We start from the raw sequence: 21431 nt of genomic DNA, 5'->3' as shown, positions 1-21431 counted from the left end.
TGCATCACACTTCTTTGTGGATATACATCTTATCACCCTTGCCTTCTTGGCAAGCATCGCCTTCGCCCTCGTTACATTGCCGTGTTAACCAATTCTATCTGTGCCTCCACACGAAACGCTCCTTAAACCTCGGCACAGCTGGTGAACGGTGTGTGGTGTAAATGCAAACGTTGCATGGTATTTCTGTTGTGATCTGTGCATTGCGCAAACATAAACATTGCATGACATATGTTTCATTGGATCACACAAATGACAGTTGTAAGCATTGCCTTTAATTTTATTGCATTTATTTACCACTTTGGGTAGATTTCATATACATTCAAAAATATGAATTAAATTTGCATATTTTTAGATGGGTCCATGTTAGCTGCTACTCCATAGATATAAGAATCGAGCTACTATAGATATGATATTTTTAATAGTCATCTTTACTGCGTTAAGCTTCAGCAGCTGTAACACAGGGATCTTAGCTAGTACCTCTATTATTTCTTTTTAATGTTGTCACTGCTACAATGTACTCTATTTTTCACTTGTTCCCAGACGATTGCGCTGTTTTGCGGTAAATTTTCATGCTGACAATATTAAAGTACTTCCATCTGATTTTAATAAAACTGGGAGGATGTAGCTAATGGAACTAATTACTAACAAATACAAAGTAATTCAAGTATCCAGAATTAATCATAATCCTTGGATTTATCACCGTAACAGTGTCCATTTAGATTTAATTCCGCCATATGCTTATCATGGTGTGCACATCACAAGCAACTTACTTAGGTCCATTTATGTAGAGCACATTATTAAAAATGTTAATCGCGTGCTCATATACATACACCGTAATTTTTCAAAGCACTGCCAAACTCTATAAGACACTGATGCGCTACAAGCATGAATGTGCGTCTGCAATACGAGATGTTCATCACATTAACCTGAGTGCTTCCTTTTAAATACTGTAGAATATTCCTCTTCCTTTCATGCTTACAAACTCCAATCTAACCGCGATTATAACCTCAATGAATACTAACCTATCACCTGTCCCACTAACTGTCCGTCGTAAGATTAGCCTTTCTCACTGTATTCTAGCATTTTTCATCATACCACACTTCACGACCTCGTACTGCAGTCACAGTACATTTCAAGCCACATCGTTGACCAAAATCAGGTAGGAATTGATTCATGTTATACGAGGTCTTTCTTTAAGTCCACCTGCCCTCACTTCCCCAGAATGGAACCACGTAGCGTCACAGATCGTGGTCATCACCAATAATAAACTTTTTCATGAAAAACAGCTACCATTGTACTATCGGGAGCATCTTTATGCTAGTATCACAACTCACTGTACTTACTATTTGTTTAATGCAATTCCTTTGTAACCACCCCATTCTTTAAAGCCACGTGACCCTGATGGCATTTTAAGTAAACAAAGGAAACGAAGGCCCTAACACAATATTCTTTAGAAACAACACCTGAAAGCGCCCGTTCAAAGCGTTCTAATTTTCTGTATTAATTGTTTCCACGAAACCAAATGTTTCGTGGAAATTGCGCAACCTTTGTCCAGCAGAATCCATAATGCTGCCCTACCTCCGGCAGAGCCGAATGAGCAAAGCGTGATTGTGCCTCCACATTATTTTGTCACTTTTGCACGCAAACGCACTGAGCGTTTATACCTCCCCCTCCCCCGCCCTTCTCACGTACTCTCCGAACCATCCTCGACTCGAAGTTCTTCCTCCATGCCAACAAGCTGAGTACAGCGCCAATCCTCGGCTGAAGAAGACGCTACGCTTCTCAAGACACCGCCTCCGAGATCACACCTGCGCTCGTTACCGTGCGAGGGTGATCTCAGAAGTCATGCACATGACTTGGTGCAGAGTGTAAATGAAGCGCACTGGCACTTCAAGAGCGGCCCGCAAGTCGATGGCATGTACGAGCCTCGAGTTCCCCGTAGTTGCTATCGCAGGCAAAACAACCACATAATGCATCTTCAAATTTCTGCACCCGTTCGGGAAGTTGGTTTAGCGGCCGCTGCTAGGCGCTTGTTAACTGTTTGCCAGTAAGGAAGGAGGTTAACTTATGCCAAGAGGAGAAAAGAATGAATGAAAATTACTCTGCGTACTTTGCCCCGCACAGGCTCAAGTCAAATTGTGCGCAAATACGTGACGTCAGACTGACTTCAATCGGTGCGCAAATCGATAACGGGATGTCCGGTCTTCATTATTGTGTATTGCATTAAGTTCTTATATACATAAAAAAGTAAATGCAAGAATTATTTCGAAGGGCCCAATACGCCAAGCAGACTTAATTTAGGTTTTGGTTTAGTACTTGTATAAACGGAGTGTTGGAACGTGCGACCAAGGTTCGTCATTGAATATGTGGTTACTGTATATACGCAGTCAACTGCGCATACTAGGGCACGCACAGTAAATATTTTAAACTAGGCTGACAGTATATTTAAAGCTATATAACAGCGCCGATCCTAGAACTAAGTGCACACTAGGTTACAAAGAGCCTAGCCAGTTATTTTCAAGCAAAGCGTTTCTCCCAAACTGCTCTCGGCGACACGAATGCAGCGGTGTGAATCTCCCTTCGCCACCCCCCCTCCGAAAAAAAAAAACTACATGCCGTAGGATCCGCCGAGAAGTGTCATTAACTATCGGCTCTACGACAGAAATTCCTCCGGCGCAACCCCATGCGCATGCGCGAAATAAAGAGAAAAGGAGTTGTATGATTAACTGCGTCAGTAGCGACGCTGTTGCTCTCCGTTGCCGCCGAGCACGCGCGCAGCAGTTTCTCACGGGCTCTGAAATGGGTAGCAACGCGTCATGCGTACTCCTGAGGAGCAGGCAGCTTTCGATCAGCAAAGTGGCGAGCGGAACCAGCTACGGGCTCGTCTGTGCCGCGCCGATGCTGCAGCCCTGGCGCAAGAACAGGCTTGTGCAGGAGAGCGCAAGCAGCAACTGCGTACCGGGGATCCGGCAGCCTACGAAGCGGTCGTTTAATGAACCGTCTGGATTAACCCAGCGAGAAACACCGGGGCCGCACGTTTCAGCGTCGCTGGTTAACCATCTGTACAGAGTGTTTGGGCGATAATTTTTTTTCTTTTGTGTGTTTTTCGAGTCTACGTCTGTGATGCGCTAGGTCGAGTCGGGGTGTTTCGCGTCGATGATCGTTTCGGGAATATACGATTGTAAGCCACACAATATTCAAGAAGTCGAGCCAGGAGACAGTGCCTTTTTGGGATTTCATGCTTGATACTCCAGCACAGTATGGACGGTCATATTTATGTATCGAAACATGTCGTGGCTGTTCTTCTAGTTCGAGTGGAGCTTCTCAATACAACAGCAAGCTTTCTGCGCATATTTCACAGCAGCGACACATATAGTTCAGCAACAACTTTGCAGCGCGCATGAGAACTTACCCTCCTCTGACGCCACTAAGAGCGGGTGTGTCTTTCTTAGTGTGCGTGGACGGGGTGGCTCAATAATGATGGTGTTCTGCTGTTAAGCACGAGGTCACCGATTCGATTTGCGGCCAGGGCGATCGCATTTTGAAAGAGAAGCATTTCTTTGCGAATCTCGCCGGGTTTCGTCATCGCGGCAGCTGCGGCCTGATTGCTCCCTTGCCGAATAGGCCAACCTATCACAGTAGAGCCAGCGCGACGCTGGGTTCCTTGCAGCACCACCAGATGGTGCTCGGCTACGCGAATCAAGAGGTGATTGAAGGATTGGTGGAAGAAAAGTAGTGAAACGACAAAAAACGGAGACGTACAAAAGCAGAGTTCGCAATAGGGTATCAGAAAGTTTGGGTGTGGTAGTTCATAGTGTTCTTTTTATTTTTTTTATTTTTTAACGTAGATAGGTCATTAGGCAGCATAATAGCAAGAGTTTGGTGGCGCAACCCACCACCCCGTTCCAAAGGGGACGCTCATAACATCCATCCATCCATGCGCGGCAGCGGTGGCGTCGGTCGCGCGGGAGAAAGAGCAAAGCAGAAACATTAACCTCGCTGTCGCGCATTCGCGGCTGCGCGGTGGTGAGGAAGTAAGCGCTTCTTGCGTATAGAATAGATTCAGATGGCGCCATACATACGTATGCGCTTGCTGCCTCAGGAACCATGATGCGTTCAAGGTGTTCGTCGTACTCCCTAGTAGTAAGTAAATCCGCTTAACAAAAGCCACGGTATAATTTGTGTGCACCCACGCTTATGTGTGTGTTTTTGTGCGTGTGCGCGTGCGTGCGCGCGCGCGCGTGTATACTCGTCTTTCGACTCTTATGCACTCACGCAAAGCTTCGCTGTATACATATTCCAACTCGTTGGATCTGCTGCATCTTTTATGGATGCGAACTGCCTGAACGGTCATGTATTAACATCTACAGCTGTCCGTCGAAGAAAACCAGGTGTTCACAATTAATACGCGACTCTCCATTATGCAAGGTGTCCCAGCTAACACCAACGAAAGTTTAAAGACTTGCAGAGGCCACGACGTGGACAGAACAAAGGCAATGCTGTTTCCCATCGCTTGGAGATACTCGGATTAAATTTTTGTATTCTGCCCAATTCTGCTAGTCGTAATTAAGTAATAAATTTTTGAAATATATCTAGATTGTAAGCGTTAATGAGAAAATTACAGAGCAACATGTAAAACTCTCGATACAGCTTCTTGTTGCTCAATACGTACTACATGAAAGTGTTTTTCTGTGCACGAAAGAAGCCCGTGAATACACGCGAAATTGCCTCGAGCGGCCAGTCACGCAGAAATTTTGCGTGCATTCGCGGGCTTCTTTCACGCTCGGAAAAACAGAAATGCTTTCCGAGAATTCAGCGTGAAACCTGCTGTCCAGGTAAAAGAAAACGCTAATTGCTCTAGCATGTGTTATGAATTAGTAACTAACCTCTCTAACATAGTAACAACCTCTCTAAAATTTTTCAGCTCTTCAGTGAAACCATTGCTTCAGCAATGGACTTCTGTCGTTGTAGAAAAGAATGTACGAAGCTTCGTGGCTTCAAAGCAACCTCGGATTTCCCGAGATGACCGACTGTTCTTTTCGACAATCTAAATGCCAAAAGGTCACAAAATGTGCAGTATAAGGAAAGACAACACATTGCGGTGAGCCCCAAAATTTTAATGCTAGTATCGCCTCCTCTGAAACATCTATTAAACCACTATATATATTTTTTTAAATTCCAGACACTTTGGCAGAACACTGAATGACTCAACAGGCGGCACAGTTACATCCATAATGTGCCAATGCAAAAAGCAAGTCTTCTTTCTGAGCATGCCTGTATGCAATGTAATGTGAATAACACAGCAAAGCACGGTTACGCTTGTTGAAAAGTTACTGAAATCTGGCTTTTGCTACGCTGTAGTTGGACACTTTGTACAAGAACCTCCTGGAGGTTAATTTAAACGCTTTCGCCATGCGCAGGCTTTTGATTTCAGAAGATTTTTGCCACTGCAAGGCATGTTGCCGGAGCAGGGGGGCAGGCAACTGTTCAGCTGTTCTTTTTTTTTCTTTTACCGCTTGCTATCAGTGAACAACTTGATCCGGCCTCCACGGCGAGCCTCGGTTGAAGGAGGTGGGCATACGCCTACTCTTGAAAATGCAAGTTCTCTTACATCATACAGAAGCTACTGCTAACCAGGTAAATATTTTAGTAGCACACACACCAAGACAATTTGCAGAATAGCTATGCACTGTACAGAAATTTGATAATTATTGTCTAGCCATTTTATGCCAACGGCATACACGTCTGATTGTTTGAAATACAGTGAACGTCTATTTTGCTTTCTGGTTTTTAAGATTTCTCGTTCTTGCCATTCGGTAGTTGAAAGAGAAAAATATTTGCGTTTTAGATTTATACCCTGGCAGTTCTTTTTGACGATGTACTACCGGAGCCGGCTGAGTGCATGCAAGGTATCAATCGTCCAGAGTCAACGGAGTTCTGCATTTTGGTCTACCTTGGTGGCCATGTTGCAAGAAAATTTGCTAAAATAAGCTGCGCGGACTGCCTCCGGACACGCACGCGCACCTCCCGAGAACCGACTGCACTGACCGAAATAAAGACGAGGGGATTTTTGCAAGTGCCATGTGACCAGCAGCTGTGCTTTCTGCAATTTGGCGAAGAGCACATAGAAGTGTGCACCGAGGAGAATATAGCCTGCGCCAATGTCTACACGAAGATTGTAGAAGACACCCTGCTAGACGACTGTACTTCCTCGGCCAGTGTTGGCGGCACAACACATTTTGTCGGCACTACGTCTGAAGTTGTGCACTTCTTTATGAATTGCCGTTTGCTTTGTTTTTACGTGCAAAAGGAACAAGATATTTCTTGCAGGGGCTCGTTAATCCAGTCCAGTCACAGGAAGGCGAAAAGCATTGACACCAATTATTAAATGGGACGCACTTCTTGGCGAACATTTGCCACTTTGACAGTGTCTATCTATAGTCGGATACAACTTTAGAAAAAAGGGGGCGTTTACTCCTCCGACGCGGACGCACACGAGCATCCACCCAATGGGCGCGCACTCTGGACTGACGTCATGAGCCGGACGGCCGGTGACCCCGCCGACGAAGAAGATGGCCGCCCGCGCTTCGAACTGGGCCAAGTCGAGTCAGCTGTGCGCTTCAGCGATAAATGCATTATTTTATATAAGTACTTTTCAATAGCAACTGATTCATTTTAAACTTGGAAAACGAGCAGTAGATACGCCATGTACATGCGAACAAGCGCAGAACCCATGCAGAGCTGCTCTTTCTACTTTTGTCACTTGCAATGAAGCTAAGGAGCAGACGACGGGCAGCGTTCTAGAAGGCGCGGGGTTATTTTTCTGTCGCTATCTGGCATGTGCTGTAGCACATGAGAGCTCTACTAAACCAGTCATGAAAATACAAAAGTCTTTTTTATACCGAGACTTGCGCGTTTCAGGAGCACGATTTTTCGAGCGGGACTATTTTAGTCGCGGAGGCAATCGGCTGTCGCGCTTCGGTCATCTGGGCGGGGCCTCCCCTTTTTTCTAAAGTTGTATCCGACTATAGCTGCCTATTTCTTGGTGCTCTCAAGGTCGTTTCGTTAATTTGGTACATGCCAATATTGACATAGTATGACAAGAATGTATGACGAACGTAAATAATAGGTCATGACATGAATATCGTGATATGTGTCATGTAGGTTATGAAACAGCCGCCTAGGTCTTGGTGCTCTCGTATTCATTTCGTTAACTTGATATTTACCAATATTACCATAGTATTACAAGAGTGTATGACGAACATAAGTGATAGGTCATGACATGAATATCAGGACGTGGGTGTCATGTAAGTCATGAAACAGCTGCCCTGTCTTGCTGCTCTCATGGTCGTTTCGTTAACTGGGCAGGCTCCCCGCACACTGCTTCACATAACACTGACTCCCACAGACAGGGCGCAAGGATCTGCTTGCTTTTTTTCCAGGTTATTTGTCTCATTCTCTCCATCGACCAATCATTCTGCCACAGTCGATCGAACCCTGTCTTAATTGCAACCATATGTGCCAGTAGTGCTTGCGGCGCTTTCGCTTTCTTGACACTTGCTAGTAATTACTACCTAATAATCATATACCATGCCATTCATTCCGCCATTTTACTAAGGAAACACTATCCTGCAAGGAATGGCATAGTTAGCACAGTTCGAAATGCTATCCACATTTAGTTGAAGACTTAGGCAAATTTGTTTTCTGTCAGGCAAAATATTTTCACGCACAAAGGTTGGCGTCTAATTGGATTAAAGAAACTGAGTGTATAAAGACAAACAAGAGAAACATGCAAAAGAGAGTAATATAGGTATTCAGTTTGATCGGAAAATGTAGTTGTCAATAACTTAGTGATCATGGCAGCTCCGAGCAGGTTTCAATCTGCGCTTCTATCTTTGCAAAAAGGTTCGAATGGTGTTTTCGTGTGGCTAAGCAAAACGCCAACCTTGAACTGATGGTCCCTGCGACAATAAATCTGAATGGATGAGAAACGAGACAGGTGCACAGGTTTGAACTCACTAGTGTTATGAAATTTGTATGCGTAATTAAATGCAAAATTTTTCGCTTGGAACCGCACATATTGCCTACAGCCAGCACGCGCAGTTCACAGCTGGTGCTCCTATTAGTGCCAAGATGGTTTCATATTCAGACTTGCTTGCTCTGCACGCGAAATTCTCTTTGGTAGCTTTGCGATGCCCCCGAATAAACAGGCAACTAGCAGTAGCATGACGTTGCGGGTAGCCAGTGCGCGGAAGGGCGCACCATAAGTTCTTGCGCAAGCGACATTAATCTGTGAGTTCGACAGACTTAGTCACGGTGTGCTGCATAATTTAAGCATGATTTTAAGCAACTACACTGCAATCGAGAAACGTAGGCTTAGGTGCGAGCACAAGTGAACTTATTGCATCACTTCACGGGCATCCTCTCTCGAACCATTGCTAAGAGTCAATGGCTTGAGCTACTAAACAACTCGCACACTATCGTGTTTGGTCAAGAGTTATCACTTCTACGTCTAGCTAGCGAAGACAGCGAAAAAAAAATGTGGGCGAGGTATTTTTCATGGCGAAAACCTACACGAATGCGCGAATGTCCATCTCAGTGCGGCATATTGGTGCCCCTCTTTTCACGGCGACGCCTTTGGTGGCAGCTTTTGTCGTTAGATGAAACTTCGGCGGGAGTTTCATGACCAGAAGAAAAGAACTGAAGGACCCCGGTAACGTGAAGCTTATTGCAGTTAGCAATGTAGCAGCAGTCGCGGATGGCAATACCCTCATCGCCTGTGGCTGTTCACTATCTCCGTCACGATGACGGCGTTGTCTGGTGCTCAGCGAGTAATCTATGTTGAGGTTGAGAAGTAGTGCATGTACAGAGAAGTAGGACACCCTATGTGCCTGCAACTAATGAATCATACTCGTTCTTTCACAGTAGAACATTCATTGCAGGAGATCGGCCAAGGATAGGCACATGCAATGTGACCCAAGCTGTCGCAGCAGTCAGCATATATATATATATATATATATATATAAAGAAAGGTTGGCTTTAGAATAAACCCCCGGGACGTCCCTATTTATATGGGTCACGCTATTCCGGCTGTGGTTACTGTCCCAGAGATTGCGTGCGGGACGCTTTATAGTTCCCCTTTGGCCTCTTCGGACCTCGAACTGCCCCGAATTGCTGTCCGTGAGGCGTCGAATTGGCTGTTCACTTTCTCGGGTGCGGTGGCGCCACCTTCAAAGAGACTCGAGTGGCTGGTGGTAAAGCGACGGACTGTCGGAAGTGACGCGCAGGTTGCACCATCAATTAACGCTCCTCAGATTACTCGATCCAGCCCCACTGAACTTCACAGTGCATTAGCTAACGAACCGTAGCGAAGCCGAAGCGCTATAAGCACACAGTCTTTCTTGTCGCGCACGTGTTGTGGAAACAATGAGCAATATTGCCGAAATGCAGGCCCAAATTTACTGGAGGTGGGAAAGATTTTTTGTTGTTCACACGAGCAAAATTTTCAATAAATGTTGAAGGTCGTTTATATATCTCCCACGATCCTACAGCACGAGGCCGCTTGATACGAGGCCCCTTGACCTTGCTGCGAAAGCAGGTTTCAGTAGCGGCAGCGTCACAGTCAAAATCAAGATTAGCTCGAGCAAATGACTGCGCAATTCTATCCAGTTCAGCAGTGCACGCTGCCGCATGCCTGTTCTGAACCGATCACATTCGTAATTGCGTGCTGCCATGCGGTGTACCGGACGGAAGTCGGGCGTTATACTTTATTCACCTATGCGCAGATAAGTTTTACGAAAATCTACAGATTCATCCGGCTGCAAAGATGAGTCAGAATACGATACGACAGAGAAAAATCGCGTCTTTTATTCATTTTTTTTTTCTGTCCAAGAACAATTTTTTTTCTTGATCGAAGCACAGTGTAGTTCCCACTTCTCGTAAGGCCCACTCGTTTAGCACCGGCCGCACAAGATTCTTCGACCACGAGAGGTGTTCTTAAGCGGCGAGCTTTCAGTACCAAAGCAACCGTGGCAACTGCTATGCTGTAAGCTGCACCATTTGCCACTGAGGTGAGTGATTCGTTATCCGCATTTTGTTGACTCGTATTGCAGTTTGTTAGCAAGACGATCCACGCGATCGACTGTTTACGTTTCACCAATAGCGCGGCGTCCAGAACACCGGGCACAAACGCGCTGCACACCCTACGTGGCTCAACCCTAAGCCTAGCCGCTGGAGGGATTGTCTCCCGAGCACTTGCTCAAGAAATCGCAGAGCAGCGCTGGCGATGTCATTCCTGCTAGTCTGAATGCGAAATCCCTTGCTTCGCTGTATATCCACATGATTTATGTGGACCTGGGTGTTCACTAGGCAGCTTTAACTAGCAATACACACTATAGCAAAGCGTCTCATCCTATCCGTGGTTCTTGCCATCACGGACAGTTGGTAGAGTAGGGGGCGACGTTCATATTTCAAACAAAGAAAACAGGTCAATAAGGCGGGAATAAGCAAACATAAAAGCGCAATGCAGAGGCGACGAGAAGTTTTTGAGCCCGCACCGTCAAAGCTATGCGCACGCGCAGAGCTTCTGCTCTTGTTTCTACGCCAAGCAGTGTATGCCGACGTTTCGCTGGCGGCTTGCTGGACCAGGAAAACCAGACGCGGGCACCAGAAAACCAAAACTAAGAACAGCAAGTAACGGGAATTTTTTTTTCTCAGGAAGGTTTCAGTTGTTATGAAATAAATCTTGAACAAATAAATTAATTGGCACGATTTCTTTTACGCTACGTGGCTTCCAGCTACTGACATTCGTGGAATTATGCAGAAGCGCAGTAAATAAGAAAATGTGCTTCCACTGCGTAGCTTTCGCTGCACTACCTCTTAAATTCTCGCCGGGTTTAGTTTGGAACTGCGTAATTCCCTAGTCTGATTGCTGATACGCTAGGCGTAGTGTGCGTGCGCTTCTCATAGCACTGACTACCACGCCAAATTACGGTGTTACTGTAACACGACTGCGCCACACCTCCCACTTTGATTTAAATTAGCCCTTGTGACTTGCTTCGCAATGACCGGATGGAATAAACTGTAAACAGTGATAGACTATATTCCCATGCCATGGTGAGGACAATGCATCAGCGATGTTTTGTAGTTATTACTGAAATGAACTGTCTCTTTTGACGCTGCTAGGACTATGGAAATGACAGGGAAGCGTAAATGTGTTTTGGCTTCCTCCTAACAGATGAATCTAACGGATTCCGAATGGCGCCGCGTCGTCACTGAGGAGCCGTCTCAGAAAATAATTTTTCACTGCAACACTACTTTCATTCTAGCCTCAGCACGGTACGCAATCACTGTATGCTCAAACTTTGATGTCTATTGTAGTTGCTTGTAGAGGCGGCCAAGCTCACAGAGGTTAACGTATCCCTAGTCACGCTAGAATAAAGCTATCCTATTGTATTCGCTGTCCTCTGCAAACGTCTCGAACTGCCAGCACTCTAACGTCCTCAGTGGCCAGCCTCTAAGTTATTGACTACCCAATTGTTACAAACTAAATTCTGACGTTTTACGTGCCAAAACCACGATAAGATTATGAGGTACGCCGTACTTGGGGACTCCGGGTTAATTTTTTACCAGTCGTGACTCGTTAAAGGGACCCTGAAACGATTTTGACAATTTTCTACAAACGTACTGAGGCGTTAGAGTAGGTCCTTCTGATCATTAACTGACACATCTAAGTGCTCCGCGTAAATCGTGTAATTTATTATAAGGCTTTAAAAATGCACATCGCTGCCGATCGCAGCATACTGCTCGGCGGAATTTTAAGCCGCCCCTACCCATATGACCGATATCACCCATATCCCATATGACGTCAGTGGGGCGAGCTATCCGATTGGCTGACCATGCAGGGCGCGTGATCGATACGTTTTCCAACTTTATGGCAAACAAATGATGTTCGTAATAGTTGGAATGTTAGTTAATTTGTTTTTATAAAAGGAAAGTAACAAAGAGAATGCACAAGAACAATTTTTCACTACACTTTAGCACTTCCGGCACACAGCAAGCGTCGTCTGCTTGTGTTACAACGTGCTCCGTCTTTGAGGAGAGCTCCGCCGTCAGTGTCTTTTCGCGAGCGCTATGATTCCACTTAGTTGCGTTGTGGACTGCAAACGTAGCGACTGGCAATATGCCAAGCTGCGACATTGTGTCCCTCTGCAAGCCAGTAGACGAGCGGACTGGCTGCAGCGCATCGGACTGCCGCTATCGGATCAGCGCAAGGATTTGTGCGATTGCGGCCGTCACTTTACACCGGAAGATTACTAACGCAATAGCGTTTCGCGAGTCCGGTATTAGGGTAAACGCAAGTACAAGGGGACAGGGCCTTTCCATGTCGCCCTGTGTGTGGTTTCAGGGGATGAACATAAGCGCAAATGTGAATGGTCTGCACGGTGCAGCCACCTGGTGACATAGAGCTCAACCACACACAGTAGCAGTAGCAAAATGTAATCTTCTTTGCTGCTGGTGTAAATTTTTCGCAGGAGTGTAATCGTTAACACGTTGTTTTTGTAAATGTTCAAAATGTTTTAGACTTGGTTAGAGCAATATTATCTCTTTCTTTGGCTGGTTAAGCTCTGCGCCAACGGGTGGCTGGACCGTGGAGACCGATCAGGCAGCTCACGAACGTCTACGCTAAAGTTCCTTCATCAACTTGAGTTTATGCCTCCATCGTTCCGTCGAAATATTCAGGTAGTGTGTGATTACCGGAATACTAGACACTTTCCGCGCTACGACAGAATGCTCGCAACGCACGCTGCTTCGATAGCTCTCGCTTGGGGTCGACGGCCAAGCGGCTAGCGGAGCGGTTTCTCGCGGGCGGGGGCGGGCTCCAAAACAACCGGAAATGGACGATGTGACGTCGCATCGTGACGCAGAACCAGTGAAGGCGGAGCTTAGCCCCGATCGCTCGGCGAAAGAGTTGAGGAGGAAAAGCATGGCTAGGGAGGAGGGTAACCTGTAATCGCTTGTAGCTCCATTAATACGTAACGCTTCACTTAAGTTGTGGTGCGAATGTTCTACTTCAGCTGTACCCTACGCGTCTACAAAATTTATCCGAACCGTTTCAGGGGCCCTTTAACATGCATCCAGCGCACGATACACGGTCGTTTTTGCATTTCGTCCTCACCGAAATGTGGTTGCCGCGACCAAGACTTGAACCCGTGACCTCGGGTTTAGCAGCGCAACACCGAAGTCACTATGTCGCCACGGCGGGTCTACACAATGGCGAGCTTCGGCGGCCGATACGAGAGTTCAAAAAGACGTGAAACAACTGTTGCCCGCTGCAACCGTGATCACAGCTGTGGCACATATCTGATGTGCGCGTTGACCTAAATGTGTAATATGTTTGCGCCCCTGACAATTTCGTTGCCTGTAGAAGCCCAAATTACCGCAGACTCACGGAATAATTAGAATTCTGTTAACACGTTCCCGATTCCTGCTGTCTGCGGGTTAAGCAGGAAGCGCTCATGTCGCTGGTTTTGGGACTAGAGTGCGAAGGTCTCAATAGCAGCGCTGGGAAACGCTGTATTCAGCGTTGCTGGCAAGAAGGTGTGCGTTATAAACGCTCTTGTCATCCCTTGCCACGATAAGCTTTAAGTTTTCTTTTCATTTTTTTTTGTTGCGTAAAATTTTCTTCGAGATGTGCAAGAACAGCGCAAGGTTAACGAACTCTTTAGGCGTTGGTTTTGTTAAGTTTTCCTCTTATTGCGAGTGCATAGCTGCGCAAATATTTGGCGCAGCGCGTTGTATAAAGCTATCGCGGTGATCAAATATTGTTTGTTTGCTCCATCTCCGTTTTTCAGTCGCTGGCCGGACACCAGTGGGCTACAACTGGACAGAAACGAAAAAGTTCTTCGCCTTCCTGAAATGGCAGGCAGGGGTAAAGAAATTAATCGCTGCGGCGAGCGTGACAAGGACGAGGAAAGCCAGTCTGGTAGCCGGGAATCGAACGCCGAAGCTAAACTTTGTAGTCCTGACGCCGCAGTAACTTCTGGCTCAACCGAGATGTACTATGAGCCTGCGCAAAGTTTATCCGGGGGCAGCGTACAAGAGCAATCGATGAGTGAAGCGAGTGGCAAGGACGACCGACATCCTCGAACAGCCCAAACGCCTTCGACCGCAACGGCCAAGGTCGGTAACGCTAGTTGCAGTTCAGGGCTGGCGAGCCCTTTTGCTGCAGAAGACCAAGCAAGAACGGCCGCAGCGGAGAAGTCCCCGGGCACGCGTCCGGCCCTACAACACAAGAAACACAATACACCAGACGCATCCACATTGTTTATCGGTGGCTACGATGCCACACAGCAGGCAACTGCTTCTACGACGGCGGCTGCGGGAGTGAGAATGCCGATGGCTGCAAGTCGACGCAACACAACCTTTGATCAGAGCACACCCCTGAGCGGCACCCCTCCGAGTGACCCAATTGATTGCACCGGGAAAGCTAGTGCGTTTTTCTCTCAAATGCCTCAATTGACATTAAGAAATCCTGAAAACCCGACTGCCTCGACCTTGTCCAAGAGTTTGCGTCATGGTAAAGGACGGGCCGAGCAACAAGAAGAAACATTGTACTCAGGTGCTGCTTCTGCTGCTGCAAGTAAACAGGGAATCTACAAGGATATTAACCCCGGCGATGCTCTTGTCAGCACGGATTTCTCCACTGCTGGTGCTGCTGGTATGCAGTCGGACCAATTTACCCCGCAGTTCCCGCAAGCCTCTTCTCAGTCGCCTGGAGTTGCTCCTGGGCGTGCTCTCCTTAAACGATCTTTGACTAAACCTTCTTCTCCGCCACCAGCGCACCAATCGCATTTACAAAGCTCTAGGCCACTTTTGCCTGCCGCGAGAAATCGGCACCAGTTTATCCTGCCACAGGTAATTACACGGGTTACGCAAGAAGGGCATGCCCAACTAAACCCCAATTTACCTACGTCATATTCGAATGTAGCCCAGAACAACGCCCCTGGCATGGTGAGTTCCGGCCTGTACGCGACGCTGCCTTGTCACACTGATACTGCTAGACTTTTGCTCGCAATACAAGGCAACCAACCTCTGCAGCCGCCTTTGCCAGCTTTCAATACGGCGCCTACGTGGAACCCGATGGAACAAGCGGTGAATCGTACAAGTGTTCCATATACGCCGCTCCTTATGGTGTCGCCACAACAGCCCCAGCAGTGGCAGATGGGCCTTCCGATGCCACTTACGCAGGGGGCGACAGCGGTTGCGGGAACACATTCGCCAACCACGCAGTCAGTCATGCAAGCTCAGGTAGCGCCACCTGCTGCGCAGTCGATGACAGGAAGGGAAGCTTTTGAGTTAATATCCGCCATACAATTACAAGCCTACAGGTGTGCACAACAAGAAATGCTTCGTCGCAGGGTACGTGAAGACAGGCCGGTATCGGAGCATGCACAGATGGAGGCTGTTCTAAGGTGGCTATACGACTGCGAGCGATCGCACCCTCTAGAGACGCCAGAGTACCTGCCAAACCAAATACCACAACAGCAGCCAGCAGAAAGTGGGACAGAGCCACCACATAGTCAACCAACGCTTGCGCGTAATGAACAACCGCATGAAACAGCACCAGCCGCCACGGGTCCCGCCGTAACAACCGGCAACGTTCAGACAAGTGAAAAGACCACTTTGATGCATAGACGCCATTCACTTCAAGCGGAGATGACACAACGGCAGCTACAGGCGCCGGTGCGTCGTCGCAGTAATCCGGAAGAGTGGACTTTAGGGCCGCAATCACAGTTGCACCAAGGATCATTGCGCGGTACACTGTCTCGGCCTGGCAGAGCCCCAAAAGGTCAAGGGGCGCGGCGAGGAGCGCCGCGGAGGGCAAAACTTGCCAGTAAGGATGCCTCTGATGTCTACCTTCCACCTGCTTCGACGGAAGGTTCTCACACTCAAAGCGGAGGTGAAGCCTTGCGCCTTTTACGCGTCCGAGATGGCGCCTCCACCAATCGCGGCCGCTCATCCAGGAGAGGCCGGCCCCCTAAAACACGCGCTGCGGCTCAGACATCGAGTCCAAGAGCGCAAGGATCTAAGTATAATCTGCGTGAAAGTAGTGAAGCTGCATCGAGCGGGCGACACCATCCATCTCAAGCACATAGTCGGCCAAGGCTTGCGCATAACAAGCGACCGCATGAAACAATACCAGCCGCCACCGGTTCCGCCGCAACAACCGGCAACGTTCAGACAAGTGGAAACCCCACTTTGACGCATCGACGCCATTCACTTCAATCGACCATGACACAACGGCAGCTACAGGCACCGGTGCATCGTTACAGTAATCCGGAAGAGGGGACTTTCGGACCGCAGTCACAGTTGCGCTTAGGATCATTGCGCGGCACAATGTCCGGGCCTGGCAGAGCCCCGAAACGTCAAGGTGGGCGGCGAGGAGCGCCGCAAAGGACAGAACTCGCCACTAAAGGAGATGCCTCTGGTGTCTACCTTCCGCCTGCTTCGACGGAGGGTTCTCACACTCAAAGCGGAAGTGAAGCCTTGCGCTCTTTACGCGTCCGAGATGGCGCCTCCACCAATCGTGGCCGCTCATCCAGGAGAGGCCGGCCCCCTAAAACACGCGCTGCGGCTCAGACATCGAGTCCAAGAGCACAAGGATCTAAGTATAATCTGCGTGAAAGTAGTGAAGCTGCATCGAGCGAGGGACGCCCTCTATCTCAAGTGCCTGCGGCATCAAGGCCAACTAAATCTACTGAATGCCCTCGTCGGGTGCAAGAAGCACCAGATTATCAGGTAGGGCAAGATAACACGTTGCACCAAATGAGTTTAGAACGAGACGCAACAACGAGCGTTTCGTTGGCTCAGGACATTAAATTCGAGGATCTTTCGAACGAAACGCGGAGATCAAGTGAGGGCGCAGAGCGTACGAAAAATGAAACTTCTTCCGAGCCGACAAGCGCCAGAGAAGCACGGCCTAAAAATGGCAGTAAAGGTCGCACGGCAACGCCAGAGGAAAAGCGGCCACCACCGAGAAAACGAAAAAACGTGGTCGGGGATGGTAACTCCCCGCCTTCCAAACGGGGTTCGTCATCCCAGGGTCACAATTCCAGCGTTCCCGAAACTGAGTCTTCTCCGGAGCAGGCTCGATGTGCAAGGTTTCAAAGACTACAGTCTTCGTTTTTCGAAAGTTATACGTACGCGGAGTCTGAAGAAGATAGCCAATTAGACTTCTCTCCATGTCCGCCACTGTGCACTACTTCGGGGCCACCTCGGTCACTCCAAGAGTTACTCACTCCACCAAGCGATGTGTCTCCTTCTGCGTTGCCCCAATGCGGATTTGGTGACTTGAAGGATTGCACTATAATCACGCCGTCGCCTCTGCAGCCAGAAATTATGCCGCACGTGAAGCGGTCCGCAGGAAAGCTATTCACAAGCGTCGCAAAAAGACCTCACTTGTGGCTCGACAGTCCAAGTATTCTTCCACCAATTCACTTAACCGGAGAATGTGACTACAGTTCTACAAGCGTGCTGACCATGGACACAGACAGCGATCACAGCAAAGCCGTGGTTCCTTCCGCAAACTGATAACACTGTACTCAGTTATTGCAAAAGTGTGTGCACGTGGTTGAATTGCCAGCAGTGACAGGTATACGACGTGATCTGGAGTGTCGAGGGCGAGCTTTTATCTCATCTCACAGTCACAACGTCTAGACAAATCACCAATATCTCGCTGGCGAAGAGATTTGTGTGCTTTCCGGGTTTCACATATGCCCGGTTTCACAAATGGATGTCATCATAACAGGTGCATTTGCATGTCAAGAATAACAAGGCATTTGCCAGCTCAAGTTAAGTTAGGTATCCTCTCAATGACCATGAGTTCTTGGCCGCACCAGGCTTCACAAGAAAGCTGCCGTTATCTCTTACTGAAGGACATTGGGATCGATGTTTAAGTGTTGATCTTAATAAAAAGCGAAAATTGCACATTGTCTTTTACGCGCCCCATTTATTTTTATCGTGACGTCGGAAATCCTCGAAATAGAGTTGCCCAATGGCTACCCACAACGGTAAATTGTTTCGTCAATGTAAGTATCATTAATATAAAGACCAATCCTTCCAGCAATAAATTTGTTCGTTACCGCTAACGGGGAAGCCTTGTTTATATGGAACCGGCACAAATGGAGACACGAGGCTTTATTTAGGTCCGAAAGAAATGTACCTATTTAAAATGTATTCTCGAAATGTAAGACGGTTTTCTAAGAAAATGACCAAGGCCATAATAAATGTCGATGCTTCTCGCGATACGACCAGCCACATGGAAGAAATAATGACAGCAGATATTAAGAATGTGAGGTGTTGCGCCTGCTCGTCATGGTTACTACATAGCTGAATCTGCTATAGCTACCAAGAGCAACATTGGTGGCGACTGCTAGAAGGATTGGGTAAAGTCAAAGTGCCAATTAGTGTTACTGCAGTATGCGTGGTGCATAATAGAGAAAGGTTTCGTGAAACCTAATTGCTTTTCCGTTAGTGTGAAACGCAACACAAACGCTATATCACATGTACGCAGCAGAGTGCACCGCAAGGTGTCCTAAAATAACGGAACCAACGCAACGCTAACGCATACGTCTGTCCATAGCCTAGTCACAAATATTTGCCTAGTCACATAGCCTAGGCAAAGGCGCACAAATTGTCGAGCTCTACATTGTTGTGTCCGTATAACCGCAGGGCACCGCACTTTTCTTTTCCATGGCTGATAACTTAGGTGTTGCGACAATTACACAACATACACAGTACAATGGAATATTTGTAATCCGGAAAATCGGTCCTGCGGATGGCCGCAAGGTAGATAAAGGCTCACGAAAGAGAAAATTGTCATCCAACCTACTGCAGCTTGTAGATTCAAAGGAAACCCCAAAGCAGGTTACTCAAAAAGATTACTCAAAAATTTGACTGCATTCGGGTATTCAACCTCGGACCAACAACGCCTTTCCGCGGTGGTCCCTCTTCCATATGACCGGACCGGAAGTCTCGCCAATCGCAGAACCCGAGGGAATTATTGGACCACTCGAACCACAGGGACACTGAATATGGTAAATCAATTTCGCGGAAGCCCGTAGCCTTCGACCCCACAGATTAATTGAGCAGCGCGTTTGGTTTCCAAGCAAGCGCCGCCAACTGTTGTGAGTGAGCGCACTTCGCCGCAGTGAGTTTCACTTTTTCAACAATCTGCTAGAAGTGAAAGTGTCATTTGAAATTTATTGTTATTGCTATTATCATTATTATTATCTCGATGGAATGAAGAGCTTTGGCCGTGGCCGGGATTCGATCCCGCGACCTCGTGCTCAGCAGCCCAACACCATAGCCACTGAGCAACCACGGCGGGTTTCCCCCTAATTGACTAATCAAGTTTATTTACCCAACTTCTTAATTATTCGATGAGGACCCGCAAGTAAGATACGCAGATTTGTAGAGCACCTTCAGAAACCACCGATCGAGTGGTTTCCTTTAGAATACGTCTCTCGTAGTCCTTCTTTCCGGCTTGCAAAAGAAGCCCGCGAAATATTTAAAAAATCCACGGTGCAGAGCGCTTGCGCAGTGGTATTGTGCTGCTCTCAAGTGTGCGTTCGGGGAACAAGGTCGGCGCTCGTCGGATTATGGCGGAAATGCAATCTACGGACCGAGCGCTGCCGATAAGATAAAGAACGCACGGCGGCTTCGTCGTCACCCGCCACGATGCAGCACGATAGAAGTGCGCAAACGCTGAATCACATGGCTTTTTTTTTTCATATTTCGCGGGCTTTCTTTGCAACACGGAAAAAAGGACTACGTGAGACGCACCGTAAGCAATTCGATCGGTGGTTTCTGAGGGTGCTCTACAAATCTGCATATCATACTTGGGGACCTCAGCCGATAATTAAAAGGTTGGTTAGTTAAAGCTAATTAGTGAGTTATGGGCAAAACAAAAAGTTGTCTGAGTTACTACTTACGCGTGCGATCTTCGAACGCGTAATGGGAAGACAGTATCGTTCTCCACCTGCGACAAGTGTTTTTTTTTTCATCCAATTTCGTTGCCATTAATTTATCATTTCTTTATTTCAATTAGTAAATACAAGTAATTTCCCCTATGTTTTACTTGGTGTCTTTGTTTCGTGGCTTCACATGATGTGCAAAGGCAGGCAAGAAGTAGACCAGAGATTGTTAGTTACTCTTCGTGCAATGACCGCTATACTACATTAATATAGACATTTCAGGGAGATAATGTAAAGCAAACAGAGGCGATAAGGCGTTGCTAAGTGGCTATGGTGTTGGGCTGCTAAGCGCGAGGTCGCGCGATCGCGTACCGGCGACCTCGAGCCACAGTGGTCACATTTCGATGGTGGCGAAAACACCCGTGTGCTTAGATTTATGTGCCCGTTGAAAAGCTCCGTTGGTCTGAATTTCCGGAGTCCCCCACTATGGCGTGCCTCATAATCTGGTCGTGGTTTCGGCAAGCGAAACCCCATAATTTAATTTTTTTAGAGGCAAAAGGCTACGCTACAACACATACAGCAAATTCGCATTCGCTCAAGCTCCCTATATATGACTGTTTTTTGCCACCCCGTTTCAAAGAAAATGGCATTACAAATAATCGACAATCATCATCGCTAATCTCTTTTCTTGAACAAAGGAATATGGGTGAAACCCAGTCACGAAGCACGAAACAGTACGAGGATGAGCGAAAACAGATGCACTTCTAAAGTTATCGTCTTATCTCTCAACATAAGCCAGCATGACACATAAATGTGCAACAGCGAGCCTGCGGACCACTGCTTCTGACCGCCCGTGGAGGTGACTGACACGCTACGCGGCATTGTCTTACCAATGAGAGCACCAATGAGTTCAGTGTGAAGTATGATCTAAGTCAACAATCTCCTGGACATTCTCACAACAAGAAGACGACCAAGGCAGCGAAGTGCAATTTTGGTATGCCAATAAGGACATACTATTCCAAGTACTGAACTTTCTCATGTACGGCAAGTATAGCCGAAGGCTATACTTCCCGCTCTATTTATTACAATGAAACTATAATCTCCTGAGTAGCACGCATGCTTAAAGAGCTAACGGCTGAGGTGATATTCGAAGGCATCACGAGTATTACATTACAAAAACTACAAAAACATCAAAACTGGTTGAACGCATGCTTGAGCACATAACTTAATCTGCATTTCTACTAAATCTCTTGTGCATTGTAACTTCAGAAAATTATAGCCGAAGGCTTCGCGCACTTTCATCTATACTACGCCGGTATCCTCAACTTCCTATCTATCGTGTAATCTGCTGCAAATTTTGGTCAGACAAGCCTTTTGCTCTTAAAACACGTGAAAATAAACGTCACATCATAGGCCTTTGGCGGCAGTCTACCACAATGTGGTGATATTAAACTA

The 21431-nt window shown here is 47.3% G+C and overlaps 1 protein-coding gene across 1 annotated transcript in view; it reads right to left on the bottom strand.

Moving 5' to 3' along the window:
• LOC126544531 (uncharacterized) overlaps positions 1 to 21431 on the bottom strand; it is a 161766-nt gene that overhangs the window by 49200 nt on the left and 91135 nt on the right. The window lies entirely within an intron of this gene.

The sequence above is a fragment of the Dermacentor andersoni genome, chromosome 10 (assembly GCF_023375885.2).
Source record: "Dermacentor andersoni chromosome 10, qqDerAnde1_hic_scaffold, whole genome shotgun sequence".
Classification (NCBI taxonomy): domain Eukaryota; kingdom Metazoa; phylum Arthropoda; class Arachnida; order Ixodida; family Ixodidae; genus Dermacentor; species Dermacentor andersoni.
The sequence above is the reverse complement of the archived record's forward strand: the minus strand, read 5'-3'. Positions and strand labels throughout refer to the sequence as shown.